General features: G+C 48.0%; 2 pseudogenes; both read right to left on the minus strand.

Moving 5' to 3' along the window:
• Positions 1-344: 344 nt before the first annotated feature.
• LOC123816988 lies at positions 345-3,391 on the minus strand (annotated as a pseudogene).
• On the minus strand, positions 3,233-20,404 carry LOC123817006 (annotated as a pseudogene).
• Positions 20,405-21,064: the final 660 nt, after the last annotated feature.

A 21,064-nucleotide genomic window follows, 5' to 3' on the forward strand; every position in this document is an offset into this window, starting at 1 on the left:
AGGAAATGCTGTAAAATCCATCTTCTAAATGCATTCAGTGTCCAGTCCCTTCCCACTGTTTCTACCACTCACAGCCCCGTCAGAACACCCAGCTCCTGCAGCCTGGAACCCTGGGAGCTTCCCCACACCTTTCCCTGCTGCCTTGCTGGTCCCTTGTCTCCTGATTCTGTTCTCAGCCCAGCAGCCAGACTGACCCCATGGCCCGAGGGCTCTCCCTTGAGGAGGAACTCTCAGAGGAAGCCACTAAGGAATTTGGCTCCTTGCCCATGACCTTCCAGGACTCAGCATCTGCAGAATGAGAGCAGTGTCTGCAGTGGATTAAGGACAGTGGACCTTGGAACAGTTCCTGCTGTAACCAGGTGTTCTCACCTTTTGATTGGTCAGCTCTCTGACTCCACACAGAGAATCCTGAGGTCTATAAGAGGGGTGCCTGGAAGCTTGGGGTGACTCCTAAGCAACAAAGAGGTACATGGTTAGAATCAGGGGACTCAACCAGCCATGGCCAAAGGGTCCAGAAGATCACATTCAGATGCATGGGAAGAAACCCTGAATAGTGCATGGAGCACAGGTTGTCACAGGGAACATCACTGGGGAGGCGTGAGGTGCCCTTGTCCCATGGCACACAGTCTGCCCCTCCTGGGTTGCCTGCACACCTCATGGTAAGTATATGAACTTCAAGTGACTTAGAACAGCTTAACAAACATGGTGAAGTGTAGATAGAATAAAACCTACCAGAAACCATACACCTTTGAGCTTTTAATCTACATCACTTCTGATTTATTTATGTGTATATCACTAATATTAAAATAATGCAGGGATGTTGAAATGATTAAATAAGGTTCTGATGCTGGGTATAGAAACAACAGATGGGGATCCTTAAAGTCCCCAGGAGAGGCTGCAGTGACTATTTTTGCATGAACTCCCAGAGAAAGCAGCTCTGTCACCCTGCATAGAAAGTTATTGTGAAAAATTCAGGTTAGTCTAAGAAGTGTCACATTCACCACAACCACCACATGCTCAGAATGTCCCACTCTGAGAGTCCCCAAAACACACCTGTGTCCCTTGGTCCTAATGGCCCCCACTCTGTGCCCTGAGGTTCTCACCCTTAGGAGCTGTAGGAGACACATCAGAGCCCTGGGCACTGTCCCTGCCTGGGGAAGACACAACAGCAGAGTTATGGGGTCAGGGAGCCCCCCTCACAGACTCCAGCCCACACTCTCCCAAGGGTCCCAGACATCACCTCCCCAACACCCAGACTTACAGGCAGCTTGAGTGTAGGTCTCCCTGCCTCTGTCTGTGGGAAGAAAATGTTCTGTGAGAAGTCAGGGGGAAGGCTGGGTCCCGTGACCCAAAAGGAGCCCCACACTCCTGAAGCACAGGGAAGGGTCTGGAACTGCGACTGAACACTCATGTTAGGATCAGGAAACACAGGGAAAGAACATGTGTGGGGTTTGGACCTACCACCACTCTGGACAACTGTCCTCAGCAGGGACCTTCCCCTCTGACCTGTGACAGCTGGGAATCAGTCCCTATTGCTAGAACCATCAGGTGATTAATGCGTCCTTCACTTTCCCATGGGCCTCACTGAAGAGTCATTGTTAGGGAATAGGGCCCAGATGGACAAGCACCTAAGTGGGGACAGGATGCCCATTAAGGAAGCATAGCACACTTCCATCTGAGGTTGACCCCCAGAGGGACAGGAAACTCAGCCCTACCCCTTGCCCACCTGAGCACTTCCTCCTCCACAGCACAGCTCCAGCCACCACAGCTCCAAGGAGACCCAGGGCAGCACTGATTCCCACGATAGTGATGGTGGTCTGAGGAGGGAGGTCTGTGAAGGGAAGGTGAGAGGTCAACCTCAGGCCTGAGTCCTGACCCTGCTCAGGGACACCCTGAGGAGAGGCTCTGTGCCCACACCCCCTCCTCACCCCATCTCAGGGTCAGGGGCTGGGGCAGTGCCTGGTGCTGCACAAGGCACGTGTATCTCTGCTCCTGTCCAGGGGGCACGGCCACAGCTGCCCACTTCTGGAAGGTCCCATCCCCTGCAGGCCTGGTCTCCACCAGCTCCATGTCCTGGGTCAGGTCCTCCCCATCAGGCTGCCAGGTCAGGGTGATGTCCACAGGGTAGAAGCCCAGGGCCCAGCACCTCAGGGTGACCTCACCCTGGTCAGAGATGGGGTGGTGGGTCATGTGTGTCTTTGGAGGGTCTGAGGGAAGTGTGAGAAAAATCAGGAACTTTGTGTGGTCATGAGACACTCCAGCAGTGTTTATGTGACCACCCTGAGAGTGGACAGGACAGTGAGGTGGGGGAAGGGAGAGCAACACCCAGACACCAGCTTAGACAGAGGCATCTGGAATATTCTCCTATTTCTGGAAAGTTCTAGAGTCAGAGTGAGAACCTAGGGTGGGAATGACCGGGTCTCTTTGGGTGGGGGTTGGGGTGGGGAGACATAGACTCAGGTGGATGCTGATGACTCAGAAAAGCCCAAATGAGGCCTCCAGAGAAAGTCTCAGTGGGAGAACCAGGGAGAGTGTTCTGGTGCACCAGGTGCTGCAGGGTGTAAGGGAACCCCTTTTGGGTGTTTTGGAGACAGGCTGGGTCCCTTGCTGTCCTTTAGAGAAACCTGGGCCCATGTGTGAGTCACAGAATAAGGAGACCTGGGGGACTCTTTCCTCTCCAGAGCAGGAGGGACATTCTGTCACTATCTCATTCCCCTCCTCTCCTTGTAGGAAGCCGCCCCAGCCCACAGATCCCCTCTTGGTGAGGTGGCGCCCTGGTACCTGCTCGGAGCAGGGTCTGCTTCCCCTTCTCCAGGAAGACGTGTAACCAGCGCAGGCACAAGTCCTCCACGCTGAACCTCTAGGAGTCCACATCGAAGTTCGGTATCAAATTGTGCCCAGCCGAGGTGTTGGTCACAGTCAAGGAGCCCAGGTCCCAGTTCAGGGCGATGTAGTCGGTGCCGTCAGAGGAGAGCTGAGTGTATCCACGCAGGAAGCTCCAGTCTGATCCCACGAAGCAGCCAGTCATTTCCTGGTGGGTGAGAGACACTGACCCCATACAGGAGGTAGGGCCCTCTCCTCTTAGTCTCTCCCACTTAGTCAAGCTCAGAGGACAGTAGCAAAGGGACCTGCAGTGATTAAACCTCAAGTGAATACAAATGATACGGGGTCAAAATCCCAGCTGGCTCTTCTCGTTTGGGGGCGGATGGGCCCCACAGCCTCCTGCTGCCCCTCAGACCTGGCGACTCAGGTGAACCCAGGATCGTCCGTGGGAGTAGGTGTTGTGTCTGGACCCGGGCGCGTGTGGCTCACCATCCTCGCTCTGGCTGTAGTAGGCACGCAGGTTGTTCAGGGCCGCTTGGAAAGTGTGTTCGTTACCCTTGCAAACAAGTGTCTGCTCCTCCCACAAACGTGGATCCTCCTGCTCCACCAGCGGCTGCTCCAGCCACAGTAGCAGCGGCTCCAGCCCCGGGTTTATCACGCCACTGTCGAACTGTATGACCTCTGTGTCATCCACATATCCGATCGCGATGTACCGGTCCTTCCTGCTGCCCTGTCCAGACACGAAGGTGCTGGAAATTCTCAGGTTATTGGGGCCTATGGGTGGCGATGACGCACGTCCCGAGTCAGCTGTTGGCCCGGGAGGAGCAGGGGGCGCTGGAGACAGAAAGGGGGCGGTGATTGAAAGGAGGGGCCAGGCGGAGGCCAGAGTCTGGCCAGGGGTCTGGGCTTGGGGTGGTGCAGGAGCGTGGTTCCCTGCTCCAGCGCTCCTCCGGGTCCCCTGGCTTCTGTCTGGCAGAGAGTGTTCCCTCCTTACCCCGAGCTCACCGGCCCAGGTCTGGGTCAGGGACGCGACCAGGGTCCCAGAGAGCAGCAAACGAAGGGTTCCAGAATTCACGACCGGTGCTGAGCGCCCGTAGGGAAGGAATTTGGTTACTCCCGGGAGGATCGTACACCCAGAACCACAGTGACTCTGATTGGTTGGTCTGGAGTAGGGATACCCAATGGGAGTGAGAAGTGGGAAAGAGTCATGAGTATCCAGGCAGGAGGTCCCGGGAGTTGCACAGGGGAAACTGCGTGGAGGGGGCGGCGGGGTTGGGGGGAGAATATCTCCCAATACTGAGAGAGTTCTTGCCCCAGACTCAGTCCTTGGGCTGAGACCCTGGGAGCCAGGCTTGGGAACCCAGGACTCTGCCCCAAGCCCTCTTCCTACACGGAGAACTCTGTCGCGCTGTCTCCCTGAGTCCCTGCCCACGGGCTGTTTTATTCAGAGACTCTCCAACATTTTGTATTCAGAACACCTATACAGTCTCACAAAATAGCGACGACCCCCAAGTAATTTTGTTTGTGTGAGGTATAGCTATCAATATTTACCATGCAAAGAATAAAAGAGTTTAAAAATTAATTCATTTAGAATAATATTAATAACTTATAATGTTAACAGAAATATTTTTTATGAAGAAATAACTATTTCCTAAATACACAAGGTAGTGGGAAGAGTCTATAGCGTACATTTTACGTTTTTTGCAAGTCTCAGTTCTTGTCTGTATCGCAGAAGTCCGCTCGATTTTCATATTTGCTTCTGCATTTAGCCTGTTATTTGGTTGCAGTATATGAAGAAATCTACAGCCTCACACAAATGTGTAGGAGGAGCATTTTTAATAACCTTTTCAGATAAGTGTGGATATTCATCTTCAATCATTCACTAAAGCCACACAAGTGGTAGTTACTCAAAAGCTCTTTACAAAGTGGAACCTGAAACAAATCCATTGAGTATTTCCTACTTTTTCCTTGCTTCAGTGGCTCTTGTACTGATGCAGGATTATTTGAAAGTAATGCATTGTTTCACTAAGTGATAGAGATCTCCCAGTGTTGGTGCATTTAATGACACATCATCAAAAATCACATTTGTTAACGTTACCGCAGACCTCACTGGAAACGGTTGTCAGCTTTGGAAAGCTGTCTGGCTGCCATGGGGAGACACTTATTTGCCAGAATCCTGATTTTCCCCTGAGAGCTTCCATTCCATCCAGACAACAAGTGCTGTCAGGTGTCAACTGCCTGTTGACTCTCCTTGAGGGAGAAGCTCACATTCATTTGAGAGAGTGTTCGCCAGTTCACCACACCTCAGTCATCACAGGTTCTGTGTCTCTCATTCTCTCAAGTCAACTTCCTGTTCTGTGAAGAAGAGGCTGACTCAGCCCTCACAGGTCACTTTCCTGGGCTCATGGCACTTGGGAATGAATGTAGCAGAAGTGTGTTTGTGCACTTTCCACATTGTCATAAAAGATATTTTATTTTTTTATTTTCTATTCTCATTAAGGAGAGTTAAGAAATTAATCCATTTGTATCATGAATTCAAAATATATTTATCTTCTTTGTACAGATTTTTATTTTTCAATTACAGTTATACAATATTATATTAGTTTCAGGTGTACAATTGTATGACTAGACATTTATACACTTACAAAATGATCACCCTGATAAGTCCAGTATACCTCCAACACCATATGTAGTTATTAAAATATTACTGACTATATTCCCTGTGCTGCACTTTACTTCCCCATGCCTATTTGGTAACCACCAAGGTGTGCTCCTTAGTCCCTTAAACTTTTCACCCACCCCACCAAACCCCCTCCATTCTGACAACCATCAGTCTGTTCTCTGTATTTATGGGTCTCTTCCTGTTCTGCTCAATTACTTACTTAACTTTCATATTCCACATAGAAGTGCAATCATCTGGCATTTGTCTTTCTCTGTCTGACGTGTTTCACTCAGCACCATACCCTCTATCTTGTTGTTGCCAATGGAGAGATTTCATGCATTTTTATGGCTGAGCCATATTCTGTTGTATACATGCACCACTTCTATTTTACCCACTCATCTATGGATGGACCCTCTGTAGCTTTCATCTTTGCCTTTGTAAATAAGGCTGCAGTGAACATATGGGTGTGTGTGTGTTTTTGATCTTGTGATTTGGGTTTCTTCAGATAAATCTCAGAAGTGGAAGCAATGGGTCCTTGTTTGTGTCTTGTCATATAGCCTTTGTTTTCTTTTTTTTAGGTTTTAAAATATTTTTTATTGATTATGCTATTACAATTTTCCCAAATTTTCCCCCCTCTATCCCCCTCTGCCCTGACCCCCAAACCTTCCAGCATTCCCCCACCTTAGTTCACGTCCATGGGTTGTATATACAAGTTCTTTGAGTCCTCTGCTTCCCAACCATTTATCTCCCCTTGTCTACCTTGTGCCTACCAACCATGCTTCTTCTTCCCTGTACTTTCCCCCCATTCCTCCCTTCCCCCTACCCATTGAACTCCCTCTGTGTGATGTCCAGTTCTCTGATTCTGTTCCTATTCTGGTTGTTTGCTTAGTTTTTGTTTTCATTGTTTTTCTTTTCTTTTAGGTTCATTTGTTGATAGTTGTGAGTTTGTTGATATTTTACTGTTCATATTTTTTATCTTCTTTTCCTTAGATAAGGCCCTTAACATTTCATATAATAAGGGCTGGGTGATGATGAATTTCTTTAACTTGACCTTATCTGGGAAGCACTTTATCTGCCCTTGAATTATAAATGAAAGCTTTGCTAGATAGAGTAATCTTGGATGCAAGTCCTGGCCTTTCATAACTTGGAATACTTCTTTCCAGCCCCTTCTTGCCTGCAAGGTTTCTTTTGAGAAATCAATTGATAGCCTTATGGGAACTCCTTTGTAGGTAAATCTCTCCCTTCCTCTTGCTTCTTTTAGGATTCTCTCTTTATCTTTAATCTTGGGTAACTTAATGATGAAATGTCTTGGTGTGTTCTTCCTTGGGTCCAACTTCTTTGGGACTGTCTGATCTTTCTAGACTTCCTGGAAGTCTATTTCCTTCACCAGATTGGGGAAGTTTTCCTTCATTATTTGTTTAAATAAGTTTTTAACTTCTTGCTCTTCCTCTTCTCCTTCTGGCACCCCTATAATTTCGATATTGGAATGTTTTCAGGTTGTCCTAGAGGTTTGTAAGAGTGTCTTCACTTTTTTGAATTCTTGTTTCTTCATTTTTTTTCTGGATGGATGTTTATTTTTTCCTTTTGTTCCAAATCATTGCTTTGAGTCCTGGTTTCCTTCCTGTCACTGTTGGTTCCCTGAACATTCTGCTTTATTTCACTTTGGGTATCCTTCATTCGTTTTTTCATTTTTCAACCAAGCTCAATCAGATCTGTGAGCATTTTAATTATCAGGGCTTTAAATTCTCCATCAGATAGGCTGGCGATCTCCTCCTCACTTAGCTTTCTTTCTGAGGTTTTGCTCTGTTCTTTCATTTGGGCCGTATTTCGTTGTCTTAGTGCAGCTGTAAGGGGGTGGGGCCTTAGGTATTTACCAGGGCAGGACAACCCTCCTTGCTGCCTGTGGGGCTGCCTGTGGGGGATGGGGACAGAGAGGGAGCAGTGCCTCTTCCCTGCTCTTCTCTAGTGCACTTTTCAATGGACTCTCCAGTGAGACTGGGAGCTTCTCCAACAGCCAAACCGAGCTGCAGCCCACAGCCACCTCTGAGCCCCCTTAAGTCAGCCCCTCCCTCACAGCTCCACACCCAGCCCCAATAGCCTGGTATGCCCCATCACCATGGTTTTTCTGAGTCCACCAGCCCAGTCTGCCACTTTACTGGTCTAGTTGTTCTGGTTGATTTGTTCTTTAATTCCTTTGTTGTTGGAGTTCCATGCAGTTTGATTTTCCAGTGTTTCTGGTTGTTTATTGATTTCAGATTGGTTGTTATCCTCCTTTTGGTTGTGCAAGGAAATGAAAGGTCTCTACCTATGCCTCCATCTTGGCTGGAACCAGATAAAATCTATATAACCTTTGTTTCCAAGTGTATGCTGTTTGGTATAAGTATTGCTACCTCAGCTTTCTTTATTTGTTTGTTTCCACTTTTATAAAATATCTTTTTACACTCCTTAACTTCCAGTCTGTGTGTGTCTGTCAGTCTGAATTGAGTCTCTTGTAGACAGCATATAGAAAGGTCTTTTTTTTTCTTATATCAAGCAATTAACTCATTTTCATTTAAAGTAATTCTTGTTTGATATGTATTTACTGTCATTTTATTTGGCATATTTTTATTTTCTTCTTAAAGAAGACCCATGCACACTTCTTGTAATACTGACTTTGTGGTGATAAACTCCTTTACCTTTTTCTTGTCTGGGAAGCTCTTTATTTGTCCTTCCACTAAAAATGATAGCTCCTTGTTTTTCATCACATTAAATATTTCTTGTCAATCTCTCCTGACCTGAAAAGTTTCTGTTGAGATCAGTTGACATTCTTATGGGAGTTCCCTTGTAGGTAACTAACTGTTTTCTGTTCAGTGTTCTAAAATTTTCTCTTTCTCTTTCACCTGTGGCATTTTAATTACGACATATCTTGGAGCGTGCCTCTTTTGGTTCATCATGTTTGGGACTCTGCACTTTCTGGACTTGTATGTCTACTTCCTTCACCAGGTTATGGAATTTTCCTGTCATTTTTTAAAATATAGGGTTTCAATTCCTTGCTCTCTCTCTCTCTTCTATTTTGGGTGCCCTCATGATATGAATGTTGATGAACATGAAGTTTCCCTGAGGCTGCTTATTTATACTATCCTCATTTTGGGGGATTTTTTCCCCTCCCTCCCTCTCTCTCCCTTTCTTCCTTCCTTCCTTCCTTTCTTCCTTCCTTCCTTTCTTTCTTTCTTTCCTCCTTCCTTCCTTCCTTCCTTCCTTCCTTCCTTCCTTCCTTCCTTCCTTCTTTCTTTCTTTCTTTCTTTCTTTCTTTCTTTCTTTCTTTCTTTCTTTCTTTCTTTCTTCTCTGATTGCTTGTTTTCTGCATCTTTATATTCCCAATCTCTGATTTCATCCTGTACTTCATCTACACCACTTTTGATTCTTTGTAATGTATTCTTTATTTCGGTTATGGTATTTTTCATTTTTAATGTTTTCTATCTCCATTTTATGTTCTCTATCTCTTTGTTGAAGTTCATACCAAGTTCATACACTCTGCCCTTAAGTTCACTGAGCATCTTTATAACCAGTGTTCTGAGCTCTGCATCTAGTAGCATTCTTGTCTCCATTTTGTTGACTTTTTTTTTCTGGAATTTTGTTCTGTTCTTTAATTTAGGACATGTTTCTCTCTCCTCATTTTGCCAGCCTCCTGTGTTTGTTTATATGTATTAAGTAAAGCTGCTGTGTCTCCTGGTCTTGCCTGAGTGTCCTAATGCAGTAGGTGTCATGTAGGGCCCTGTGGTGCAGCCTCCTACATGATACCTACTGCATTAGGGCACTCAACCAAGTGGTCACCCAACCTGGGGACTCCAGGTGTGCCCCACTTGTGGGCAGTGAGCACCCTACTTTTGTAGTTGAGACATGATTGTTTTTGGCAATGGGAGAGATTTACCCCCAGCTGATTATATGGGAGGAGTGGTTGTGACCACTGTGGAGGCTCTGGTGCCTCCTGAGTCTGCCCTTTGAGTGTATTACTGTGGAGTTTTTTAGGTGGTGCTTTGTTGTATGAGGCTGTATACCAGGTGTGCTAGCTCAGGGACCTCTTGGGAGGTATAGGCCAACTTCAGCCCCAACCTGTGCCCTGCCCACCATGAGCTAGAAAGCAATCGGCAGAGGACTGCTACTTGTCCTGGGCTTGGAGGTACCTGGGAGAGGCAAAGCTAAAATCAACGCCAACTGCTACTAGTGCTGGGCCTGGGGCCATTTAGCTGTAGAAATGGAGTGTGCTGAGGCTAAATGCTGCTTGTTTCAGTCCGTTTAGGAAAGTCTGCAGCTTGAACCAAGATCAGCTATATTGCAAAGTCATGGAAAGGGCCTGGGTGGGCCTGCAAGTTGAGTGGGTGTGGGGCCTCAGGGAATAACTATGATGGGGTGGACAGTGTGAACCAGGGCAATGGAGACTCAGACATGGCTCCCACCTGCCAGCTCTGAGGGGTGAGGGCTCAGAAAAGGGACAGTGGCCTCTGCCAGCACTTCTGTCTGGGAGAAAGCTGCCCGCCCAACCCTTGATCTGATGCCAGATAATTCAGTTCATCTCATATGTCCTTGGTGCCTTTGAGTTGCTGACCTGGTGCTGGAGCTCAGAGGTAGTGAGTGTGAGTAAGTCCATGTACAGGCCTTTAAGAGGAACTGCTGGGAACTCTAGAAGCCCCCATCTCACTCAGCCATGATCCCTGCTGATTTTCCAAGAAGTTATGGAAAACTGTCTTCATGGTACTGGAACTCTGGGCTGGGGGTGCTTCCCCCTGGGATCCCTCCCTCTTCAGGGGAAACCTATGCATTGGAGGTATCTCTCCTGATTTTTATCTACCACACATGGAAGTGGGCCAACTCGGTCTCGATGTGGCTTCTTAGTTCCCTAATTGTAGGACTTCTGTTCAGCTAGATTTCAGGTGGTTCTGAATGATGGTTATCTATAGTGCAGTTGTGATGTTTTTAAAAGATTGTTTGTTTATTTCTTTTCACAGAGACAGGGGAAGGCAGGAAGGAAGAAAGGGAGAGAATATTCAGTGTGTGGTTGTCTCTCACCCTCCCTCCCACTGGGGACCTGGTCAGCAACCCAGGCATGTGACCCGACTAGGAACTGAACTGGAGACCCTTTGCTTTGAGGTGCGGCACTCAATTCACTGAGCCACACCATCCAGGGCTGTAGTTGTGACTTGATGTGGTTGTGGGGTAATGAGAATACCACATTTACCTACACAGCCACCTTGATCGGAAACCAAGATATTTTTAAAATGACAATTTAAGAATGACAATTTAGTAACAATAATAATTTTCAATGTGTTGACTGTGTCATTCTAAAGTAACACTGGTTTTGTTTTCTAGTCTGTGAGGGGGTGGTGGTGAAGAATGTCTTCTGTTGCAGTTGGGTGTCCCAGCCTCCATTCCTGCTAAGTTTACTTCAGTGCAAATATGGGCACAATGAAAAGGCAAAGGATGTCCTTAAATCCTTTGAAAGTAGTTTTGACCTCATAGGTCCCGTGAAAGGCACTTAGAAACTTCAATGTTTCCATAGGCCACACTTTGAGAATGGTTGTTCTGCATAAACCAGGGGGAGTCTCTCCACTGGCCTTGCCTTTGCACACTCCTTACTTCCTAGAAGCCCTCTCCATGAGGGGGGGCTCCCTGCCTCCCCACACTCTGCTGAGAGCATTGCTCCTGGGCTCTTCTAGAAGAAAACTCACCCCCTGGAAATGAGATTTCAGAGAATGTCCTCAGTCTGGGAGGGAGGTGGGGGAACAGGTGTTTCCTGTTTGGAACTGGAAACAGTTTTTGTCTGAAGGCACCAAACCCACAGAAACATAGTATGGTTTGTTATATACCAGTTTTATATATATTCATGTCCCAGACAGAAATCTGGTGTCCCCTGTCAGAGAGATGATATTGTCCCCTTCATTTTTCATGGGTCTAGTGCTGTGACTTGAGGCCCAGACAACATGAAGAGCAGTTTTGTCCAATAGAATATTCTGGACCAAGGGATTGTTCTGTGTCTGCATGTCCAACATGGCAGCCACAGTGCAGGTGGCTGTTGAGCACTTGAAGTGCGACCTGTGTGTGGAGCAGTTGAACTTTTAATTTTACTTACTTTTAATTTAAGAGTCACGAAGTATCTTGTAGCTGCCATATCAGACAGTGCCTATCTAGAATGATACTAGTTTTCAGTCTCTGCCCCCAAAGACACCATGTGACTCACAGATTGATATGCATCAGAATTGTCATTACATGCATGTCACGGGTCTTCATTTGTCTGTGAGGATCCTAGATACATCCTAAGGATAGAGCTTGTCCAAGAAAGATTACTTACTATGCAGTCAGCAAATAGAGTGTGCAGACATTAATCAAAATATGATGTAATGCCTAAAGGTTGTAAATGGTCAAAATACTCGTCACTGGAGTTGGTCCTTGTGCACATCACTTTGGGACCCTTGGTGTTGTTTTTGTGAACCTGGTGAACATAGGCAGGCACACGAGGCCTTACTTCAAGAGAAAATATTTATTGAAAACGACATACACCAAACACCTTTGGGGGCCATATATACTGATAAAACTATAAACCAGAAGATGTAAACTCTAGAGATTCAACTTAGAATTTCTTACCTATTTGCCTTCCCTATATTTTCCCAAAAACTCAAACAAGTCTGTTTCCCGTCACCCTTGGATCCTTCTCCCCTAGATGAAAAATATGTATATGAAGTTTTTACAATTGTGGAATGAAAAATTCTCTAAGCAAGACCCAAATGTTAAGTAAAATGAATAGTGAACCAAGGCAGGGAGGAGGAGGGAGACATGTCTTACACACTAACTCAGCATCCTGAGTCTGGTCTGATAATATTGCTGGGTGTTCCAGCATCACAGGAAACACCATGTTAATGTGGGAGGAGGGTGCCCTTGAACTTCTATGCATCGTTTCCACTATCTGGGAAAGAAAGCCTTTGAAACTATATATTCATCCCAAGGCTTGGAAGATGGGAGGGGGGTGTACAATGCCCAAAGAAGAAGCCCATAAAACAACTTTGGATAATTGCCTTTCTCTGGTCACCATCTATTTTATGAGAGGGTCTGTCCCTAGTGCTTATAAAAAGAACCCATAAATAACTTTGGGTAACTGCATCAACCTGAATGAACTGCCTCCTGTCACATATCTATTTTACAAGATGAACAAATGGAGTCTGGAGCAAGATAAGGATTTGGGCTAACAGCTGTGGCTGGTATGGACCAATGGATTGAGTGTCAGCCTCTGAACCAAAGGGTTGTTTGTTTGATTCCCAGTCACCACACATGCCTGGATTGCAGGCCAGGTCCCCATTTGGAGACACATGAGAGGCAACCACACATTGATTTTTTCCTCCCTCTTTCTCCTTCCCTTCCCCTCTCTCTAAAAATAAATAAATAAAATATTTAAAAAGAAAGGAAAAAGGAAAGAAGGAAGGAAGGAAGAGAAAGAAACAAAGAAGGAAGGAAAGAAGGAGAGAAAACAACACCAAGGACGGAGACCATTTGAGGATTGGCAAATAGTCTTTACCCAGATGCCAAGGGTCCAAGGGTGGAAATACTTGCTGTTCATTGTTGACACCTTTTCAGGATGGGTAGGAGTCTATCCTACTAGAACAGAGAAATCCTCAAAGGTGGTAAAAGCCTTAGTGAAGGAAATAATCCCTTGCTTTGGCCTCCATGGCAGCATCCAGAATGATAATAGACCTGCATTCATTTCAGAAATTACATAGGAGGTTAGTAAATTTTTAGGAATCAAGTGGAGACTTCACACGGCATGGAGAGCTCAGGCTTCTGGGAAGGTAGAAAAGGAGAATCACACCTTGAAGAAAAATGTGGCCACGCTGTGTGAAGAAACTCATGTCCACTGGGATCAAGCTTTGCCTATTGCCCTGCTCAGGATAATGGTGGCTCTTCGAAAGGGGATTTGGCTGAGTCTTTATAAGAGTGTTTATGGGAGACCATTTCAGGCTATGACTGGGGTGGGAGATATGAATATTGATCAAGAAGTGAAAGTAAAGAAATAAATACAATATTTAAGTCAGAACTTAGCTGTAACTAATGAGCTTGCTTGTATTAGGGACCTCTGCCCCACAGGTTCCCTACATTCCTCTGAGTCTGGAGATAAGGTGCTACTGAGACCTTGGATGACAGGATCACCAGAGAGTTTATTAAAAAAGTGGACTGAACTTTGGGCCACACTCCTCACCAGCCCACCTTAATGATATTGGCAGGAATGAACCTTGGACTCATCATACCAGAGTAAAGAAAGTGCCAGAATAGAATTATTCTGTTCAGAATCTAATAGGATGATTAGCTTCTGCACAGGAACCAAAAACAATAGAGAATTATCCAAAATTCCAGGGCATTCTAGAGCTGCCACCATGGAGACAAAAATAATTAATTTTGCTGACCCAAGAATTCAAAGAACTTGTATGTACAACCCATGGACATGAACTAAGGGGGAACGAATGCTGGAGGGTTGAGGGGTGCAGGTCAGAGTGGGCATAAAGGGGGAAAACAGGGAAAACAGTAATAGTGTTATCAATAACAGACACTTAAAAAATCCAATGTACTGGGAAATTAAACTTAATCCTTACATGAGGTCATGTCTATGGTAACTAAATGGCCATAAGAAAAATTAGAGCTTCTGGATGATGAAATAGTAGAATGTCATAGTTCATCTGACCAAACATAACACACAAGGTAGAAAGGACAGTGGACCAGGGAGGAAGACATATTATTAAGTTAATAAAACTTCTGATGATACATGCAAAGGGTTTTGGTGGCTGGGACACCAGTTCCTCTCAGACGCTTCCTGGTCTAGTATTAGACGTTTTCTGTTCCTAATCAGTGTTGCGGGTTTGGTACAGTTACTGCAGTCCCTGATGTGTAAATGTTACGCTAGAGGCAGAAAAACACAGCTTATGACAAGGAACAAAAAGACTCAGGTCACCGCAGCTGAAAAACTGGAAAAGATCCAGAACATTCGCAAACAAGGACGTGAAGGCTCTGACTGTCTCCTGTTCCCCCACCTTCTCTGAATAATAACAGTTGGATCTTCAATGCCATGTGAGGTTAGGGTCTGGGTCCATTCCCAGGGGTCCACCCTGTTCTGCCAGACAGACCTGACTCTGAGATGGCCAAAGAGTGAGACTTCCCAGGCCCATGGGGCCTTCTGCCCACGCAAAGGCTTGGTCAACAATGCATGCTTTGGTTGGTTTGTGACCAAAAGTGGGGCATGTGGAAGGAAAGGGGCCACATAGTAACCTGAGAAGCTCAGGGGAGGCCTGTGTGGCAGCCTTACACACTCAGAGACCTAAGGGAACCTCACTGGTCATCCCGAGTGACCCGGGGATGGTCTCCCTGTGGGTTCTAGTCCTACAGCTGTCCCTGCTCACACCTCGGGTCTGTTCAGCAGCCCCCTTGTCACGTGGCACACAGTCTGTCCCTCCTGGGTTGGCTCCACACTTCATGGTAAGTTTGTGAACTTAAAGTGACTAGAACAGCTTAACAAATGGGGTGAAGGTGCAGATAGAATAACACATACTGGAAACAATATCCCTTGGAGATTTTAATCTAAATTATTTTTGATATATTTACATAGTACTAATTTTAAAATAAATCTTTCTGTACTAAAAAAAAATCAAAAGAAAGTCACACTATATCTCTCTTTGCTCAAAACTGACTCACTCAACGTCAAAACTCTTCCAGTGTCCCCCAGGCCTACATGATGTGCCCAGAATTTAGCCTCTCTCAGAGACTGTGCTGCAGCCACACTGGCCTCCTGGCTGTTCCAAACCACACAGACAGGCTCCCTCCCCAGGGCGCCTGCATGGGAGGCTCCTTGCCTGGAAGGAGCCTGCCCAGACATGCTGCTGGGCAATTGCTCCTGTCCTTCTCATCCCTCCTCCAAGGTCACCTTCCCATGAGGCCCCATGCTGACCACCTGAATTCTAACAGACCTCCTGCCTCTCCCAACACACCCCAGTGCATCCCCTTCTCCACAGCACCTCCCACCCGCTCACGGGAACTCTTTCCTCACTGACTATGGTCACAGTGCACGGTTTGTCCCTCTGCCACACAACATGGGCTCTGTGAGGCTAGCCATTCGGCCTGTGCTTAGTTCCCCAATGCACAGACCTACTGCATTTTATAGCGATTCAGATTTTGTGGTATTTTTTAAAAATTCTTTTCCGAGTACATGTTTTTACTGATTTTAGAGAGAAAGGGAGAGGCAGAGAAAGATCAATATGAAGGAAAAATTAATTGGTTGCCTCCTGTATGTGATCCAATGAAAATTGAACCCGTAACCCAGGTATGTGCCCTGAACAGGAATTGAACCCCTAAAGTTTTCATGTACAGAGCTACTCTCCAACTAACTGAGCCACCCAACCAGGACTGTGGTTTTTTTTTAAACTGAAGTTCATATTTTCCACCAGCAAAAAGAACAACTTGCTAAAGGTCCAGATGATAGTCAGCATTTCTTTAACAGCAAAGTCGATTTTAATGAAGGCATTTACATTACTTTTAACACACAATGCCATTGAACACTTAATAACTACTACACAGCATAAGACTATCTATGTATGCTCAGGGAAACCAAAAAATTTGCATGACTCACTTTATTGTGATATTTGCTTTATTGAGGTGGTCTGGACCCCAACCCAGAACATCTCCAAGGTATGTCTGTGTTCCAGATGTAAAAATGATGTCATCTACCCCATACTCAAAAACTACTACTTGAGTGACTCATCACTGTAGGACACCTCCCTGTTCTAGTGACAGTGTCTTTATTGATATGGCCCCAGCCCCCAGCTGTGCTGTGGCAGCCACAGCGCAACCTGCACACACGCTGCCAGTGATGCCCCTGCACGTCCCCGAGGTGCTGCCCCCCTAAACCTGCAGGGGCTTCTGCTCTGTGTATCCCCGAGTTTGCACTGGGGCCTCCACTAGAGCGAAGGGCTGGGGGAGACGGCAGCCGAGCAGAGCAGAATCACAGCAGGAACATGTCTGAGATGAGACATTACAGGCCCCCTGCTCTCTGCTGATTCCAGAACCCGGTTCCCTGGAGGAGGCTGGGAAAAGGTGGGAGAACAATCACATCCAGGGAGGTAAGAGCAGGATGAGTCTGAAACTTCCCTTCTCGACACCACAGATTCCTGAGTGTGGAGGCCACCCTGGCCACTTGGGGACAATGACAGGCAAAATGACTCCTGTTGCTATCAGATGGGGACACCCAGAGGAGGATGAGATGAGAAGTCACACACAAACACTACTCACCCATAGAAAACATGGAATACTACCATCTGTGACAACATGGATGGACCATGAGAATGTCATGGTAAGTGCAATAAGTCAGACAAACAATTAAGAATCCTATGATTTCACTCACATGTGGGACATAAACCTGAAACTCAAGGACACAGACAGCAGTGTGGTGGTTCCCAGAGGGAAGAGGGTTGGGGGAGGAGGGGCCTCATACCTGGTGAGGGAAGATGGTTTGACTCTGGGTGGTGGGCACACAGTGCAATGTACAGATCCTGTATCATAAAAGTGTATACCTGAAACCTACACGAACCTCTTAACCAATGTGCCCCAATACATTTAATAAAGTACACTCCAATAATAAATACATCCTAATAATTTATTTTAAAAAGCCAGAATAGGTACAATAACTACAAAAACAAAGAAACAACAAATAACCAAAAGATACAGGCTGCAAGCCAGACCTAGGCCTGAGCCCAGGCTTATGCAGCCAAGGGGAGCCCTCACTGAGCACAGTCTTGCAGCCACAACAAGGCCCAGGTAATGCTCATGTTCCTGGGATCCCAGGTCCTGGAGGGACAAGGTTCTCCTGAAGAGACAAGCACTGAGAAGCTGCACAGATGACCCAGCCAAGGAAAAACCATGGTGGCAATGGCCTCACCCCAACTCTGCTAGGACAGGACAGTCCCCAGGGGATAGGATGCAAGTCCCTTTGGGGAGGGTGGCCTGGTGACTACCTCCTCACTGACACTGATAAAGCACAGGTTCTGATGCCAGCGGCAGAAACAGCAGTCAGGGATTCTTTTTATTATTATTATTATTAATTATTTTATTGTTGTTTAATTACAGTTGTCTGCATTTTCTCCCCACCACATGCAAGCCCACCTCCCTCCCTTGCTTCCACCCTCCCCCTTGGTTTTGTCCATGTGTTCTTTATAGTAGTTCCTGAAGGGTTTTCGGGCAGTCAGGGATCCTTAAAGTCCGAAGGGGAGGCTTCAGTGACTGTTTTAGCACAAATTCCCATAGAAAGCAGCTGTCACACTGGGAAAGAAAGTCATGAACAAATTCAGGTCAGTCTCAGAAGTGTCACCTTCTCCCACAGCCACCACATGCTCACAATGTTCCACTCAGAATCGCCAAAACCCAGTTATGCCCTTCAGTCCCAATGCCCCCCACATCCTGCCCACTGGGCCTCAGAAGCAGGAGCTGTGAGAGACACCCCAGAGCTGAGTGCTCTCAAAGACCCAATAGCAGGGTTACAGGGTGGGGGAATCCCCCTCACAGACTCCAGCCCACACTCTCCCAAGGGTCCCAGGCATCACCTCCCCAACACCCAGACTTACAGGCAGCCTGAATGTAGCTCTTCCTGCCTCTGGCTGTGGGAAGAAAATGTTCTGTAAGAAGTCAGGGGAAGGCAGGGTCCCGTGACCCTAAAAAAGCCCCACATTCCTGAAGCACAGGGAAGGTTCCAGAACTGTGACTGAACACCTAGGGTAGGATCAGGAAATATAGGAACAGTACATGTGCCAGGACTGAGCCAACCACCATTCTGGATGTCTGTTATCAGCAGGGGCCTTCACCTCTGGACTCGACAGCTGGGAATCAGTCCCCATCACTAGAATCATCAGGTGATAAATGTGTCCCTCACTTTCCTACGGGCCTCAGTAAAGAGTCAGTGTTAGGAAATAGGCCCCAGATGGACAAGCACCCGTGTGGGGACACCATGCCCATTAAGGAGACAGAGCACACTTCCACCAGGGCTTGACTCCCAGGGGGACAGGAAACTCAGCCCCATCCCTTGCCCACCCGAGCACTTCCTCCTCCATAGCACAGCTCCAGGGGCCACAGCTCCAAGGAGACCCAGGGCAGCAATGCCCACAATGATGGTGATGGTGGTCTGAGGAGATGCTCTGTGCCCATGCCCCCTCCTCACCCCATCTCAGGATCAGGGGCTCAGGCAGCCCCTGGTGCTGCACACGGCACGTGTATCTCTGCTCCTCTCCAAGGGAGCACAGTCAGAGCTGCCCACTTCTAGAAGGTCCCATACCCTGCAGGCCTGGTCTCCACAAGCTCCATGTCCTGGGTCAGGTCCTACCCTTCATGCTGCCAGGTCAGGGTGATGTCCGCAGGGTAGAAACCCAGAGCCCAGCACCTCAGGGTGAGCTTGTGATCAGAGATGGGGTGGTGGTGGGTCATGTGTATCTTTGGAAGGTCTGAGGGGAGGGTGAGAAAATTCAGGAACTTTGCATGGTCATGGAACACTCCAGCAGTGCTCATGTGACCACCCTGAGAGTGGACAGGGCAGCGGGGGTGGGGGAAGGGAGAGCAACACCCAGACAACAGCTTGGACAGAGGCACATGGGATTATCTCCGATTTCCTGGAAATTTCCAGAATCAGAGTGAGAACCTGGGGTAAGAGTGTCCAGGTGTCTAAGGGGAGACACAGACTCAGGTGGAGGCTGAATGACTCAGAAAAGCAGGAGTCAGGCCTCCAGAGAGGGTCTCAGCCTGAGAACCAGGGAGAGTGTCCTGGTGCTCCAGGTGCTGCAGGGTGTGAGGGAACCGCTGTGGGGTGTTTCAGGGAGAGTCTGGGTTCTTTATTGTCCTTTAAAGAAAGGTGGTGCCATGGGTGAGTCACAGAGTAAGGAAACCTGGGGGACTCTTCCCTCTCCGGAGCAGGAGGGACATTCTGACAGTGCCCCATTTTCCTCCTCTCCTTGTAAGAAGCCGCTCCAGCCCACAGATCCTCTCCTCGGGGAGGCCCGGGCTCTGGTACCTGCTCGAAGCAGCGTCTCCTTCCCCTTCTGCAGGAGCAGTGGGAGACAGTACACGGCACGTGTGCTCCAGGGTGATCCTCTGTCACTATGCAGCAGGGAGGTGCACTAATCTGTGCCTGGGGCTAGTTCGGGTCTTTGGGTCCATTGCGTCCCCGGTGGTCCAGGAGCTCAGGTCCTCCTTCAGGGGGACGTAGTCAGTGCCGTCGTAGGCGAACCGACTGAACCCTCGGAGGAAGTTCCCATCTGATCCAAGGACGCAGCCGGTAATTTCCTGGAGGGTGTGAGAACCTGACCCCGCACGAGGTTGGCCCCCACTTACTTAACCCCGCCCGGAGAACAGGTGTGTCCCCACCCAACCTGTCCGGACCCCACCCGCGGTGACTGAACCTAACAGGAAAATGAAACCGGGCACGTCCTCGCGGGTCCTCTCATGATGGGGGCCCGGCGGGTCCCGAAGTCTCAGGGGTACGCTCGGACACGGAGAGTTGGGGCGCGACCCCGCCGAGTCCGTGGGGATGGGTGTGGTGAGCGCACCCGGCCACGGATGCTCAGCGTGGTCGCTGTGGTTGTTGTGGGCGCGCAGCTTGTTTAGGTTCGCTCTGCTCACGTGTTCGTGTTGCTGGTTGCTGGATTTTCCGCGTGAGGCGGCCCCTCTGCGGGTCATCTAATATCTCTACCTCCAGCTTCAGCCCCGGACTCACAGCGTCGCTGTCGAACCGCGCGACCTCGGTGTCGTCCACGTAGCCCACGGCGACGTACCAGGACTTCCAGGTGCCCGGTTCAGACAAGGAGCTGGTGACGATTCTCAGGCTGTGGGGCGCTGGGGGCGGGGAGGGCGCGCTTCCTATAAAGGCCGGGGGCCCTGGAAACGGAAAAAAGGGCGGTGGTTGCAGGGGGGATGGGGAGGGACGACACCAGAGTCAGGGGTCTGGGTTCAGGGCCGCGGGTGCTGGAGACGCGCGGCTCCCGGTCCTGCGTACCCACTCACTCCTGCCCTGCAGAGGCCGTTCCCTGCGGACCCCGAACTCACCAGCCCAGGTCTCGGTCACAGCCAGGCCCCCCGCACACCAGCAGGAGCAGAGTTCCCGACCTCATAAAGGACCAAGACAGACAGAGTACAATGAGTTTGGCCAGTGCAGACTTGAAACCACCAACTACTTTAGACTCTGATTGGCTGATGTAGAGACTGCTCTCACCCAATGGGAGTGGGAACTGGGGAAGTGTCATGAATATTCAGGATTGGGTACCAGACTCCGCCCAGACCCTCTCCACAGCAGGGAGACCTCTCTGTCCCGCCGTCCCCACCCACGGGCTGTTTTACTGAGCGACTCTCAAAATGTTTTGTATCAGAACATCTATACACTCCCAGAAAATAGGGAGAACCCCCAAAATGATTTTGTTAATGTGGCTCGTAGCTCTCAATACTTACTACACAAGGAATAAAACAGTTTGAAAATTATTAATTCTTTCAGAATGCTAGTAAAAACCCCTCACATGTTTACAGAAGTAATGTTTTTATGAA

The sequence above is a fragment of the Phyllostomus hastatus genome, unplaced genomic scaffold, assembly GCF_019186645.2.
Source record: "Phyllostomus hastatus isolate PE091 unplaced genomic scaffold, TTU_PhHast_1.1 phas_contig_1116, whole genome shotgun sequence".
Classification (NCBI taxonomy): Eukaryota; Metazoa; Chordata; class Mammalia; order Chiroptera; family Phyllostomidae; genus Phyllostomus; species Phyllostomus hastatus.